The sequence below is a fragment of the Schistocerca cancellata genome, chromosome 3 (genome assembly GCF_023864275.1).
Source record: "Schistocerca cancellata isolate TAMUIC-IGC-003103 chromosome 3, iqSchCanc2.1, whole genome shotgun sequence".
Taxonomy (NCBI): Eukaryota; Metazoa; Arthropoda; class Insecta; order Orthoptera; family Acrididae; genus Schistocerca; species Schistocerca cancellata.
In genome coordinates this window covers 382,626,106-382,636,195 of record NC_064628.1, presented here as the reverse complement: position 1 = coordinate 382,636,195, position 10,090 = coordinate 382,626,106, and positions in this window count along the sequence as shown.

Here is a 10,090-nt window from a genome sequence, read left to right as displayed (position 1 = left end):
CAGGGTTCATGGGAACTGTGGGGAATGAAAATGTGGATCTAGAAGCCAAGCAGGCATTTTGTGATCCTCAGTTATTTCAGTGGGCCAGCCTCCTGCATGCTATCACCTCACTGTTGAGGTACAAAGTCATGTGTCAATGGGCAGATGAGTGGCTGGAAGTAACAGACAATAAGCTCCATTTAGTGAGCCCACAACATGGCCATGGCATACTTCCTGCCAGCCATGTCAGTGGGACAAGGTCTCTTTATTCATCTTTGCATAGCTATGGCCCTATGATGCTTGGCTTCTTGTGCTAGTGCGATGTTCCTCCAATGTTTGGTGCTTGTGGTGTCCAGATAACTATACGCCATATTTTATTGGACTGTGTTTTACATTCTGACCAATAGGCTGAAGCAGATTTATTGATGGATGTGCCCTCTATTTTAAACAACATTCAACCAAGTATGGTTTGTGTTTTAAAGTTTATTGATTTGTCCAACATTTTTTCCAAGATTTTAGATGTTTTTAATGTGTTAACAGGGTGACTGGATCACCTGTGATTTTTGTAAGTGGCCAGCCAGTGATGTTTCCTTGTGATTTCTTTTAGCTTCTTTGTCACTTTACTTGTGTTTTTATCTCATGTATAGCTACTTTTACTTTTTCTCCGTTGTTTTAGTGCGTGTGAGATAGAATGATTTTTTAGTCAATTCAAGTGCATGAGTGTGGAACAGTTTTCAAGATTTTAACCACATTCAATTGTTTTCATGCTTGTAAGGGTGCTGATAACCTCACTGTTGAGTGCAATCACAAATTCAGTGATATAAAAGACCCGGCAGATAGTAAAGTTATATTTGAAAATTTGATAGAAACATTCCTGCTGAGGAACTTCTATTCCATAAAATAATTGTTATTTAGAAACTTATAGAATATTGAATGAAAAAATGTTATGCTGGCACTGCTTATTTCTGTTATTAAACTACATAATCATTTCTGTTAGGTGAACCCATCAGTATATGGACAGTGGCTCAGTGACTGTACCTGCTTCAGTTGTTCATATACTGAAATTGCAATGATACATGAATGGTTTAGCATGACCGCTGAAACGTGACTTGGAAAATCATGAAAAAAACATAGCACAGTAGTTGAGTGCCACACCTTGGAGACAAAGGTCTGAGGTTAAATTCCTGATCAGTTCTAGGAGTTTCATCTATCACTTATAATTCCTTTTCCACTGGTGACATGAAAAATATTGACAAGGGGACCATACCTACTTACATCACCAATTTTGTCGAGATTTATGGTATAAGCTGGTCAGAAATGAAAGTGACAGAAATGAGAGCTCCAGATGGCCAAGTGTTTAGGGAAATAAAAAATAAATAAATAAATAAAATAAAATAGGATTTTAGACACAGGTCGGGCAAGGCATGGGCTATTTACATTAGTGTTGTTTCTAGACAGCAGCTGGTGCAGTGGGATGAGGACAGAATGGTAATCCAAAAGTTGTGGTATTGATTTCATATGTAGAAACTTTTTTATTTTCACGTTTATGTTATTTACACTTCAGATAAATTGAAACAATGTTCAACATATGCTTTTATATTAATATTTTCTCAAAAGGCATGAAAAGGAAAGGCAAAGGAAAATGTGGTATTGCAAATAAATTTTTAAGAAAGGATTGTACTTACAGTGTCCACAAGGACTCTCCAAATAACTTTCCAAGAAGAGATTGTAATTAAACTGTGAAGGAGTTTGTATTCCGTTAGTTTCATTTTGACATTTGAGCAGCCCATGGCAGCTAATGCAATCCTGCAATATCTGTTTTACTACCAGCATAGTGAGTAGAAGAAAAAGTGTGCCATCTCCGCTAGTTCACAGGTTCCGCTGCAAGATGTTAGTTGCTCCGCTTGTGACCCACGGAAATACATGTTATTACGCCAAACACTGCACATGAATTTATTCATTCAAAACATTTATCTAATCATATGAAAAGTAGATGGATTTAATTAACTTACCTCAGTAAACATCAGTTGTCAGTTAGTTTGGCTAGTTTCCAGGCAGTCTTGGAAGTTTTGGAAGACTTCAACTCCTTCAGAATTTGTTCAACGCCAGTGAAAAACCGGCATTTCATATAATGAAGAATCAGCTTGGGAATTATGTCCATCACATGATCTTTGCAGCATCCAACATTAGGTATTTCAACACTTTTGTGGTCCAAACTATTGAGGCAATCATAAAAAAATGTCACCCCATAAACTGTCCTCACAGAGTTTTACCATGACTACATTTTCCACCTGCATAAGAACACTGAAGACACCTTTCGATGGATATGTGAGCAATGTCTTTTCTGTAGAAGAGCCATAATCCCTAATAGATGTAAGTAAAGAGAATGGGATGTCAGACGAATTTCCACTTAGAAGGCACAAACACTTATGGCATTTTATGGCTTTTCTTGCTTGATGCACCACATAACCTGCCAGATGATAAACTAAACATTCCTTTCCTGTGGTGCTTTCAATATGTTGTGGATTGGGATGAGCCTCTGTGAAGTTATGTGGAACACACACCGTTTTTTTAATTACATCTTCCATTTCCAGAGCTCTGTCTCTGTTCATTTGCTGCAAATGTCTGGCTAACATCCGCATTTGGGGTACGTATTACATCATTGAAAATTCACATTTATGTTCACAGTTTCCGCCAGAAGATAGGGCTAGTTTTACAGGAATGTAAATGCACTGTAACATGTGCAGGCTCAAGAAGTCTATTACTGACGGGTGATCATTGCAACTCAGAGATCTTATGATACCGAAATGAAGTTCAAGTGGGTCCTGATTAAATTTTGCAGTCAAGACATAGCTGAAACCTTTTTCCCACAAATATTCAGATATCTCCAACGTACTTTCTATGGTTACTCTTAGAGACTTTTGGAAGCAGAGCTTCGGCGAGAATGCTTTTCCATTTCATTGATGTTTTGTGAGCCTCTGACTTTTTGTACAATGTATCCTTAGGAAACAAAGAATTAAGTATGTCCACTACATTGTTCATACATCTAGTGACGGATTCCATTGATTCACTGCCTTTGAATCCTATTGCTTTAATTTCTCTGAAGAATTTTATGCTGTTGGCTACTGAGTTATTGAATAACTGCAGGGCTAATCTTACATTCATTTGTTGAAATGACGTCAGGTTCACGTGGATGGAAGTTAACTTGTTGCAAACTTTTAATCTGGCCAATCCTAGGAAATTATCTTCTTGATAGACTCTGCAATAAAAATTATAGTTGATGACCTCATTCTTTTAATTTTATCACAGAAATTTATTTCTTACACACTTTATTGTGTGAACAGCTTCTGAAAATGCCCAAATTCTTCTGGTTTTGTCAACAGGATTTGATATAGAGCAAGTTACTTTTTTTTTTTTTTGCCACTAATTCCAAGACATTGCCGGACCTTTTTATTCAGTTGACTGCCATCACAATTGAATGCAATAATTCTTGTTCCGGCTTGTTCCAGCTGGATAATCCCTTGAACTGATATCTGCAAGCTGATGTTGTCTGGAGTTGCATTGTGACTTGCATACACAGCAACAGGTTGGATCCAGTTATGCAACTGAGGAGCAAACATGAATACGAGAGCATGATTGACAAGTTTACTCTTACAGTCGTCCAGAGTATACTCTCCTAAATTGACAAAACCATCAACTTTGAGGGAATTGTTATTAAATTGTAGTTCTTCTTGGAGCTTAATTTCATCAAAAATCAGCACACCTAAGCATTTGTTTTCATCTTGTTCTTCCCAAAAATAAGTCTTAATGGCCTCCACAGTGTGTGTATTGATTCCATATGATCATTTGAGACCCTTTACTAAATTTCGAAGATTTGTTTCAGAAGGAAGTGGCAACAAACCATGCTTCAAACAATGTCTGTATACTTTAGACGACTTAATTTTTAAGAGCACGCTGACCAGGTGAAACTTGTCATCATACCACATTCCCTTAGTGCTTTTTCATTGGCATTTCTTTATCATAGTGTCTACTATCATTTTCTGTTTCTTACTCAGTTCGGAACAATCTAGGAGATTTGATTGAGCTGTCTTACACTTTTCGTATGAGAGCTGCTTTCACAGTAGATGGATTTCTGCATTCACTGTTCTTAGTTTATTACATAACCGTACAACTTCCAGCTTCTTACACTTTAATGTTCTCTTTAGTGAAATGAGCACTGCACCTGGTACCTTCCGTACATTTTCCTTGACAGATGAAACACTGGGAAACATTGGAACTTCTTGTTGAACATTTTCTTTACAGCGGCCACTCTTTTGTGAGTATTTTATTGGTGGTGGTTTTCTTTTGTGTAATATTTTCGATAGATATTTTGGTACATTTTGAAATAAATGAGGAACTGCCCCTGATTTTAGAGACCACCTTAGTCTTGGAATTTTAACTTGTTTACCCTCAATGATGAACACATCAGCTTTTATAATAATTATAATAAGTTCCTCACAGAAATGTGAATCACACATCAAACAATTGTGAGTTAGAATTTTGTCTTTCTGAGGAATTGCTCTGTGATCCGTTTTGCAAATTCTACTTTGTTTTTTGGAGGCCTAAAAAAATGGTCACCTTTACTTTCTCAATAGCCAGATCTGCACTCTGGAACGTAACAAGCCAGCATTTTTTATCCTTCTTCAAACACGAGTAACTATATCCCTAAACACCACTTATTCACCACAGACTTCAACTCTTCAACATTCACTCACAGCACGATAAATACACTTACAAAATAAGCACAGACAATAGCGAAACACACCTTCAGATAAAACAAAACCATGTGAACTTGAGTCTCAAGCAACAGTGCTGCTCATTGTTCGCAGGCACGCCACCTGTCCTATGCTGCCTGTGTTAAAGGGTGGGAAGTCAGCACACCTTCTCTTCTACTCACTATGCTACCACATAAGGAATCTGATCAAAAAGCTTAACAACTACTTTTATCTCATTGAGAGAGAGTGAGAGAGAGACAAGAAAAGGAAGAAGAAATAACATTCTGAGAAGACTGCATCAATTATATATCACCAGCTGTCCTCACAAATATTTGGCCAAATGATGTGTTATGCAAGATTTGCTGCCAAATTGTGTGAAGAGAGAGTTTCTTCTTGAATGAAACCAAGTTTGTTTCTCTGTACAAACTCTGAAACAACCACATAACTGTAAACATGCAGCATTTATAACATGTGCAAGGTGCAGAGAAAATTACTGCCTACCCTGTTTCAACCAAGAATATCACTTCCAGAATGTGAAAGTCAACTATAAAATAATAAAAGTAGCTAATTTTGCATACTAAATTCTTATGTACTCCTTACAATTCCTTTCTGGAAATTTTTTTGCAATCTCAAACTTTCCTTTTACTGTGCCTTTCCTTCTCATGCTGTATAGGGAAACATTTATAAATACAGTATCTTGAATATTATTTCAGCTTACTTACTGTGTAAATAACATAGAAAGTGAAAATAAAGAAAAAACTCTCTGTTTACAGATTTGATCCCACAGTCTTTCCACTGTGTTAGCTGCTACCTGGAAATGACTAATATAAATGGCTCACACATCACCTGACCCATGCCAAGAATACTATTTTTTCTAAACACTTGGCCATCTGGAGCACTCACTCGTGTCACTTTCATTTCTGGCAAGCCCTGCATATACCATAAATTTGAATGAAATCTGGGAAGATGAGTAGGTGTAGTCACCTATAATTGACAGAGAAGTCAGTTCAGAGATTGGAGAAAGGCAAGGGCATACCACCTTCAATAGTCCAATAGCTAGTAAAGCACTCAATAGAAGGTAAAGCACTGTGGTGTTCCAGCTTTTAGGCAGCCACATTTAAAAACATATGAAATTAGGAACCTGAAAATTGACACATTCCATGATGTCATTATGAAATATGATGCAACCAACCCATGGAATTTGTAACTGTGTAAGGTTTATCTGATTACTACACAACAGTATTACTTAACTTTATGAAATGTTATAGTGTTATATTACTGTTATTTATAAAATTGCATGTAGTCTCAACAAGCTGCCACAGATCTATTCTGTGCTCAGATGAAAGGTATACTACTATAGTGATTAAATTGTGCAGGTTAAGAGGAAGTCTTTATCTGAGTCTTGTTTACTCAGAGTGTTTGGAAATTCCCATTACAGACTTCTAAGACTTGTAGAGAAAAGTGAGTACATAATATTCTGAATGTTCAGAAACATATTGTTTCTGTTCTATGACATGCAGATGTTTAACTCATCCACTTCTGCTTGAAGAACTGAATTAGGCATTACACACTATAATTATTGGGTAACAGTCTGAAAGGAAACATAATGAAACATCCACTTATCACTGAAGCACATTTATTTGTTTTAACACATTACATGTTTACATCATTCCAGAACAAAAGAGAACCCAGTATACTGTATGTACAGAACAGTACTGATGCATTTCGACATCACGTTGATATGGCGACCACCAACATTGATACAGACATTGTAACTAAAAAGCCTATTGTTGTACGCAGTCTCCATCCCACCTAGTGTCTCTTCAATTTCTAGTGCAGCAGCCAGAACTTGTGCCATTAGATCTTCCTCTGTCTCTACAGGAGTCTTGTAAAATAAACTTTGCATACAACCCCACAAAAAGTAGTCCATAGGAGTTAAATCCCGTGATCATGCCCTTCATCTGTTGAGATGTCTCTGAACCACATGTGAGAAGTGCAGTGGTGCACCATCATGCTGAAATCACATTTCCTGATGGACATTCAGTGGCACGGCTTCCAAGCATGGGTCCAATATGATGTGTAGGAGGATCACGTATGCAGAATCAGCTAGCTCGAGTTGAAGAGGTATGGTCCAGTCATGACTGCCCAGAATACCTGCCCAGGTGTTAATACCAAACCTGAACAAGCATGGCATGAGTGTCTTTGTCTGCCCAGACATGGCTGTTCCATAAATTCAGAAACAGTCCCTAGTGAACTTACAATCATCTGTGAACAGAACACAACATGGAAACAAGAGTGTGTCGATGCAGTGGTGCAGGAACCACATGTAATAGGCAACACATTGTGGAAAATTGGCTGGACTCATAGTGTATACCCTTTGTAAGAGGTACAGATGCAATTATTGCCCATGCAGAATGTCTCAGATGATACTGTGACTAACTCATTGATGGGTTCTCTTCAACACTGTGCAGTACATCTTCCTCAAACTAGGGTGTGCAGTATTTCTGTGGAGCACCACAGTTCTGCCTCCTCACAGTGGAGGTACCTGTTTCTTTGAGCTGTTATGTAATTTTGGCAAAAGGTTTTTGGGATGGTGTACTACATTGTGGAGAACATTTGTGATGCAGCCGATTGGCAGCTTTTCCATTACTGTGAGCTTTGCCATACGCAAGGGTCATATCTGTGTATTTCAAAGATGTGTACCAAACCATGTTGACTGTACTCCAGATACACAGGCACTGAACAGGTCCAGCAGCAAGACAGATGTTAAATGACACCAGGTGGCCATTTGACGTAGTACACATCATCCTGTCTATGCTACTGCATCCAGGAAAAGCAACTCTGAGACTTTTCTCTTTACCTCAGTGGACATGCATGCATTACATATCTGAACTGGAACTGTTGTAGGACAGAAAATGGTACATTTATGTACATGGGTTCCTATTCAAAATATTATGTACTCACTCCCCTCTACAAGTCCTAGAAGTTTATAGTGGGAATTCCCGAACACCCTGTAGCTGCAGTATGCCATGGTGTTGGTTCAGGCCCTTCTTGCAGTGTCATAAGGGCATGTGTGACAGAAAAGACCCTTCTCTCAGTTAAACTCTGAAAAGGTTCATATCTGCCTTTATTGTTTGTCACTATGAAAGTCACTGTTGCAGCAAAGGGATTGCCATAATTTCTCATGAACATTGTGAAACCTAACAAATACAAATGACGCTGCTATTGCTTAAGAGAGAGTAAATGTCACTACACACTGCCAGATAACACTAGAATAGTTAACCTTGATCAGCAGATTCAAAAATATTAATTTCTTGGTTGGAAGTTCTGAGACATGGCTTTGATGTAAGTCAAAGGGCAGGTAATAGACGACCCAGTCACATTAATGTGTCCACCATTTATGTTCAAGTCATTGTGCAATAATCAATTATGGACAGCTGGTGGCAGAACTAGCTGTGGAGGGTGGATGTGGAAGACAGTGCAGTCTTCATCATAATGTGAAAACGGAATGATTTATCTGACGCTGAAAAGGGCATGATCATTGGCTGCAAACATTTCCAAAATGGCTAAATTTCTGAACTGTTCACATGCTGCCATGGACAAAGCATACCATGCAAGGCAAAATGGGGCTATCGAAAACTGCTGGTGAGGCAACTGTGGTGTACCACGAGCCACGGATGACTAGGGTGAATGACAGCTACAGAGATGTGTACAGGTGAATAGATGTGCAACTGATGAACAGCTGACCACCCAGGTGAACCAAGTGCCTACTGACAGGATCTCTTCAATGCCTGTTCAGCAAACATTGCTATATATGGGGCTCCACAGCAGGTGGCTGGTACCTGTACCTATGATAACAGCTGTTCATCAGCAACGAAGACTTGAATTTGCATACCAATACTGCAACTGCATGCCCACTGAGTGGTGGCAGGTGGCTATCTCAAATGAATCATGTTGTAACCTCCTCAGACAGGTGGCCATTGGTGTGTATGGTGTCAGATGTCTGAAACCAAACACCCTGCAATGATCGTCAGAATGATCCGTGCCAGAGGAGGGAGCGTTATTTTCTAGGGAATGTTTCCATGTTATTCCCTGGGTGATTTTATCATTCTGGAAGGCACAGTGAATCAATACAAGTATGCATCTATCCTTGGGGACCATGTACACCCCTACATGCAGTTTGTTTTTCCTCAGCAGGATGGGATCTATCAGCAGGACAATGCACTGTGTCACACAGCTCACAGTGTATGTGTGTGATTTGAAGAGCACTAGGATGAGTTAACCATACTCCCATGGCCACAAAGCTCCCAGAATTTAAACTTAATCAAGAGTCCATGGGAGAACCTTAGTTGGGCTGTTCAAGCAATGGATCCTTAAACAAGAAACCTTGCGCAGCTGGCTACAGCACTGGAATTGACATGGCTCCAGAATATCATTGAGTCTCTTCAACCACATCTCAAAGCGGTCTGCACCGCAAAAGATGGTTATTCAGGCTTTTGGCAGGTGGTCATATTAATGTGGCTGAACAGTTAGAACCCATTGAGAATAAGGTACTGAATGAAAGCAACTAGATGAGCTTCAGGGTTATCAATGTCTCTAACAGTGTATACCTTTCTGGTGGAAAAAAAAAATGTTAGAGTTCAGTTTCTGCTCAAGCACTTAAATAAAATTTCCAATGATATTCCATATCTGTATTCTGAATTATAGCTTAGAATGCATCACCACTTTTTATTATGTATCTATTTTGACAATTTAAAATACCACTTGTAACTAAATTATGTATAAGGAGATGGCTGTATTCAGTCTTCTGCCATTAAGTGCAAATTACTTTTCTGTGGGTGATGTACTTACTTTACCTATAGTAGTCTTTGGTACTGGTCTCATTTAGCATAACACATATGAGTATTTAACAAAAATGTGTTGTCTTGCTCACAAACAGTAAAACCTTATTTCCATTTTGTGACAGTGAGAGTGATGTACATTCACTGTCACGTGTAACACTTCACTGCCTTATTGATTTAACAACTGTCTTCTTGCAGTCATCAGTCTGAAGACTGGTTTTTGCAGTTCTCCACACTAGTCTGTCATGTGCAATATCTTCATCTCTGCATAACAGGTGGAACCTACAACCACTTGATCCCATTTGCTACAGTGAAGCTTTGGTCTCACTCTACAATTTTTATCCCCCCCCCCTCCCCCCACACACTTCACTCCACTGCCAAATTAATTATTCATTGAAATTGCAGGGAATGTACTATCAGACTACCCCTTTGCTTTGCCAAGTTGTGACATACAGAACTTTTCTCCCTATTCAGAATCAGTACCTATTCATTAATTATCCAGTCTACCCATCTAAT